Source organism: Dama dama, chromosome 15, assembly GCF_033118175.1.
Source record: "Dama dama isolate Ldn47 chromosome 15, ASM3311817v1, whole genome shotgun sequence".
Lineage (NCBI taxonomy): Eukaryota > Metazoa > Chordata > Mammalia > Artiodactyla > Cervidae > Dama > Dama dama.
The window spans coordinates 93,201,727-93,207,726 of NC_083695.1; positions in this window are offsets into that span (position 1 = coordinate 93,201,727).

Here is a 6,000-nt window from a genome sequence, read left to right on the forward strand (position 1 = left end):
CCCCATGACTAGTAGTGTGTGCTTTGGCAGCAGGATTTTTATATGTGACTTGATACCATATTTTGGTTATAATAGGCTGATGGACAAAGTGGGCACAGGAAATGAAGGGTATAATCCAGCCCTGTTTCATCCATCATCCATTCTTCCATCCATTCATCCATCCATCACAATGGCATCATATTTTATTGAGAAAATTTTCAAACATACCTGTTATTAAGCCCAAGATTGAACTGCTCTTCACACAAGAGGCCAATAAAATTAAGAGACAAGTCTTGGGGACAAGGAATAACAACTTTATCTGGAAAGCCAGCAGACTTAGATGATGGTGGACTCATGTCGCAAAGAACCACCTTGCCTGAGTTAGAGGTCAGAATTCTTTTATATTAAAAGAGGAAGGAGTAAAGTCAAACATTTCCTGGGGTTCTGGTTAGCCTCTGGAGGGGATGTGTTAATTTCTCCCTTCCTGCAGCCATTCAGAGACAGGCCTGGGAGCTAAACAAAGGTATTTTAGCTTAAAATACCTTTAGTTCATTACCTGGGTGGCAGGGATCCCAGAAATGGACCAGTATGTATAATTTAAGCTTATAGGTAACATCCCTTCAGTGATTAACTTAGAGCAAAAGTTTTTCCCTATTGCATACCCACAAATGGAGAAAATTGTGTGATGAATTCCTAAATATCCATCAGCAAGACTCAATATTTGTTACGATTTTGTCTTTCTTGATTTTTTTTTTGGGGGGGGTGCTGAAATATTGAAAAGCAAATTTCAGATACTATCTCAATTAGCTGCTACATGTCTCACTGTGAAACTCCAAAAGACACAGACACTTTCTCATTTCAGCACAAGGTAATTGTCAGAAAATAAAGAGGAATATGCATTTGGAAATATCCAAGGCCCAACTGAGTCAAATGGCCTCAGTGGTCTAAAGTTTAAAAGAGCAATTATATAAATCCAGGTTCAAACAAGGCCCACGCTGTATGTTTGGCCTCTTTAAATTTAAAGGACCCTCCCCTTTTGTCTTACTTGGAGACTGTGATGTGTTGGGGAAATCAGCTCCTCTGTCCTTTACAGGGCATCTCTCTCTCGTGTCCTCACCGTGTCCGTTAGCACCTTAGGCTGTCCTCGTGTCTCCTGTAAACCAGAAGCTACTTCTTAAGGTTTGATTAGACATAGGTTCATTGTTTCAGGCAAAGATCCTTCAGTGCTACATCGAGTATCCCACTATGAGACTCATATTGTCTGGTTGTCCACTTTTAATGATGCTCAAATTGATCAGGGGGTTCATAGGGCTACATGACACCCTATTGCAAAGTTTCTCATCAGCCTTTCATTCAACGGTTTCATGGACCGACCATCACTTCCTGAATCATCAATTTCCTTGACGTTTTCAAAGTGGTGATCACTAATTCTATCATCCTTTTCCTTTCATCAGCTGAAATTCTTCCATAAAGGAGACTTTACCTCCTCAACGAGATTTTATTTGTCTTCACAAAAATATAGTTCATATAAGAGCAATTACACACTATGCGATTTCACTTGTTTTGGATTTCTCTGCTCAGTGAACAGATATAAGTATTGACATACTTATTATGTAGATATCCTTGTTATAAACCTGGAATGATTCATCCTAAGGCACCTGCCATCTATGTGTCTCACTGCATCATAGGGTCAAAAGCGAGACTTCAGGATTTGTTGGATTACTTCGGGCTAAAAGAATTGCCTCCTCTCATAAGAGGCAAGAGTGTCAGTGCTCTGCTCACTCACGTGGCCTTCTCCAGGCAGGTCAGGAAACTCGGGCTTTTCTGAACCCCGTCTTGGTAATGGTCCAGGGCCACCTCCTCTCCTACAGGAAGTCTCATTGGAGGACTTGGTATTGCTGTAGGGAGAATCTGCCAGGTAAGTTCTCCAACCCTGTTAGAATTTACAGAATGATGGAGAGGAGAGAGGAAGTCATGGTCAGACACAGATAGGGGAGGAAACAGCCACAGAAGTAGACATTCACACTGAGCTCTTCAGTGATTTTACAAAGGAGCCTTTGATTTAAGCGGGCTAGTTCCCGCTTCCATCTGTTACTCCTCCGACTGTATAAGGGATTTCTTTCATCCTAGTCAAACCAGTCACACACAAAGACTTGGTTTACATGGCATGTCAATCTTCCCATGATTTCTTTGTAAGACACAGAATCTGAAAACTGATCATGTATTGGTGGTGGTGGTGTTTAGTCGCTCAGTCGTGTCCAGCTTTTTGTGATCCCATGCCCATCAGGCTCCTCTGTCCATGGGATTCTCCAGGCAAGAATACTGGAGTGGGTTGCCATTTCCTTCTCCACATAATACCAGTAGCAGTGTAGTGTTAGTCGCTTAGTTGCGTCCAACTCTTTGGGACCCCTGGACTGCAGCCCACCAGGCTCCTCTGTCCATGGGCCTCTCCAGGCAAGAATACTGGAGTGGACTGCCATGCCCTCCTTCCAGATCATGTACTAATAGCTGAGAAAAGTGAGATGTTGGCTTTAGTACAGGAAAGCATCTTGACTATCAACTGGCCCCAAACTCTTGGTACTCACACATACATGGGATTAGGCTGAGATAAGAAGGGAAGAGTCTAGGGACATCCCTGGTGGTCTAGTGGTTAAGACCTCACTTTCCAATGCAGGGGAGGTGGGTTCGATCCCTAGGTGGGAGAGCTAAGATCCTCTTATTCCTTGTGGATCAAACATAAAACAGAAACAATATTATAACAAATACAATAAAGACTTTAAAAATGATCCACATTAAAAAAAATCATTTTTAAAAGAAGGAAACAGTCTAGAAGTTCATAGTATAAGTGCCCTCCGTCCCGACACCAATATGCCCCTCTGCTCCAGAAAGGTGGTAACACGCTTATCCACAGAGACACCGATGACCCAGCCCAACCAGATTTAACCCAGGGATCAAAGCAAACGGTCTGGCTTACCCCATGAGGGTGCAACCGGTTAAACTGGAGTAAAAGGTGAAGGTTACAGGCTTTAACCTCAAGTCACTGCAGACTGTTATGTGCAAGAAGGTCTGAGTAGGCAATCAATAACTCATGTATTACCAGCCAGTTGTTTGACGAATCCAACCTACCATTGACAACATCACCGGTGGCTTGACTGAACCTTCCTGCCCAGTGCTTCTGTGCATGTGTGTGCAACCTGAGGGTCTGGGAGTACACCTCCAAGCATTTTTCTTCTGGAACCGACAGGCTTCAGACTTTGAATTGAGTACACAAGCCCAGGCAGGTATCCTGGAACGCATGATGGTTGTGGGGAAGCCAGGTTGGCCTGGTTATTACCGATCACACGTAGCAGTGTGTAAAATCTCCCGCTGTTTGGAGATTCTTGTGCTAAGCAGGTTAATTAAACCTTAATTTGAATCTCCCAGCTTATATGGGTCTGGCCTTAAAATTATCCCACCTAATTCTCTGGCTATGTGTGCGTTAGTGGAGGAGGGAGAGGGAAGGTAAGGCGTTTTATATGCCTGAGTCATTAAATTGGCTTAATCTAATTAGTAGGTTGTGAAACAGTTGATGGAATTTGATGGACACGCCACCTTAGGAAAGCCAATATATTTTAAAATATTATTTTTCTTTGCAAAACACCAGCTGTAATGTTTTTGGTATGATAACAGTTCATGGTCAAATTAAATTAGCTGGTGTTACCTCGGAGTCCCAGGTGGACGCATTTGTCTCAGGCACCTACGGCTCTGGCTGGGGCCCCAGGACCCGACTTCTGGAGACAATGGCCCACTGCAGGGGCGGTCTGGCTTTGGGGCAATCGGCCCGTTTTATGACTCACAACATCTGGATATTTGTCAACTTCCAAATGCTTGGAAAAAACAGCCCACAGTCTTCATCCCAGCCCCATCGTTGCCTGCGACACAGTCCCCATCACACACACTCACACCATCCCCAAGGCTCCGGGTGCTGGACCTGGACATGAGTGTCTAACCTCTTCTTCACCTTTACAATTGCAAATATAAATCAATCTCTTGTCACTGATGAGCCCTCTGGGAAATTCCCTGCCTCAGCTCAGGACACTAAAGGATGTTTGTGAGAATTTTCCAAACCCAACCGTACATTTGTCCTCTGCCGATTGCCAGCCATCAGGCCACAAGGACTGCTTTCATAAGAGGCAAAAGCAAGTAAAATTCCTCCGGTTCCAGATTCCTATTTTTTAACAGGTAAGAGTCCACCCTGTATGTTAGGAGTGCTGAACTCACACTGCTGTCTGGACACCTCTGCCCACGAAAAGCCTCAACACACAAACCGATGCATATTCTCTGCTCCCGACTAGCAGAATTCTCTAGGAAGAAATGAAACAAAGATAAGAACATCCTCTAAGTCTTGTAACCTAGAAATGTTTTTGTGGTTGAACTTGAGAAAAGGGTGCCCTTTACTAGTGCAACTCCATTCTCAGCTCACTACAGGAGGCTGTGAGAAAACGGGCTAAAAACAGACAATCAATAGCGTGCATCGCAAACGCAGTGTGCTCTTAAATGGTCCAGTGTTCGGCTGTCTTTGAAGAGAAAGGGAAGGTGCAGGAATAACTAAACCAGAAGTAAGCAGTCGAAATACTTATCTCTGTGAACAAAGGTCTCTGAAGGACGTTACAGCATGTTTGCTGTCTGGCTGGCACCCCACGGAGATAAATGCAAGGGAATTATATTTAGAAGGAAATGTGCCAGCCTCAGCCCAGGGTCCCCATGCTCCAAGCAGACACTCGGGCAGAACCAAGCTCATGACCACTGCAGAGAATCTCAGATGCCAGCTGTGAGCTGGGAAGAGGAGGAAGCACCTGCCCAAATCCTTTCCTGGCCCTGTGAGGACACACGCCCTTGACCGGGCAGGACCGATGCCTGAAACATCACCTTGGAACAACAGCCCAGGTGCCATGGAGGTGGGAAGGCCATCCCGCCAATGAGAACACAGAGCTTTGGAAAGCAAAGGGCCCGTCTGCCTCTTGCCAGATGGCAGAGCATCTGAGCTAAGTATCACCGTTAATGGCGGGGCTTTGAAGTCAGGCTCCCTGGGTCTGAATCCAGATCACTGTGTAGGAGCTGCATGACCTGGGACGGGCCAGCTCACCTCTCTGTGTCTCTGCGTAAATCACGGATGGTCACAGTTCTGACTTCACTGGGGTAAACTCAAGGCCAAACACGTGACTTACGTAGGAAGGACGTGGTCAGCATGAGCTGTTGTGATGGGTGAGGAGGTTTGCCACAGCCAGACCAGGCAGAACGCTCACCACTGTCCTCCTGATGGTGCTGCTGGAGGCGGGATGCTTGTCCTCGTGATGGTGCTGCTGGAGGCGGGATGCTTGTCCTCGTGATGGTGCTGCTGGAGGCGGGATGCTCACCACTGTCCTCCTGACGGTGCTGCTGGGGGCGGGATGCTCACCACTGTCCTCCTGACGGTGCTGCCGGGGCAGGCCCTCCTTGGATCCTGTTCACGCAGCTTCTTTGGTGGAGGAACTGGCATCACCTCTGTAGACATTTTCCGTGATGGGTGGCCACGTGGCGAGCCAGAGGCAGTCAGGCATTCGTTAGGGGAGCCACTCGTGTGGTTTCAGAGACGCCATAGCCCCCCCGAGCCACCACCCATCCTGCCGGCCAGGAAATCTGGTCTCCGCCTCCTGCTATGCCAGCACCGGCCAATGATGCCAGATTTCCTGAGGGCTGTCCTCCTGCCTGGCCTCTTTTATTCCCTATGTCTTCCTTTTGCACATCTTTGCAGAGTTCAGGATGACCGTGCAGGCAGCCTCTGTATTTAAAGCACATATGAACCTTCAAGTGGTGAACATTCAAAGACCTGAATGTGCGTTCCGTCAAAGTCAGGTCTAAGTGAAGTGTCAGCTGGCCCTCTGTCTCCTGTTGCTGACGACCCTTCAGCTCCACCACCTCCCGCCTCCTCTCCGTCCTCCAGGCAGTAAATCTTCCTGCCTGTTCCCTCGATGCCAGCCCCTGTGTGCCAGCTCTTGTACT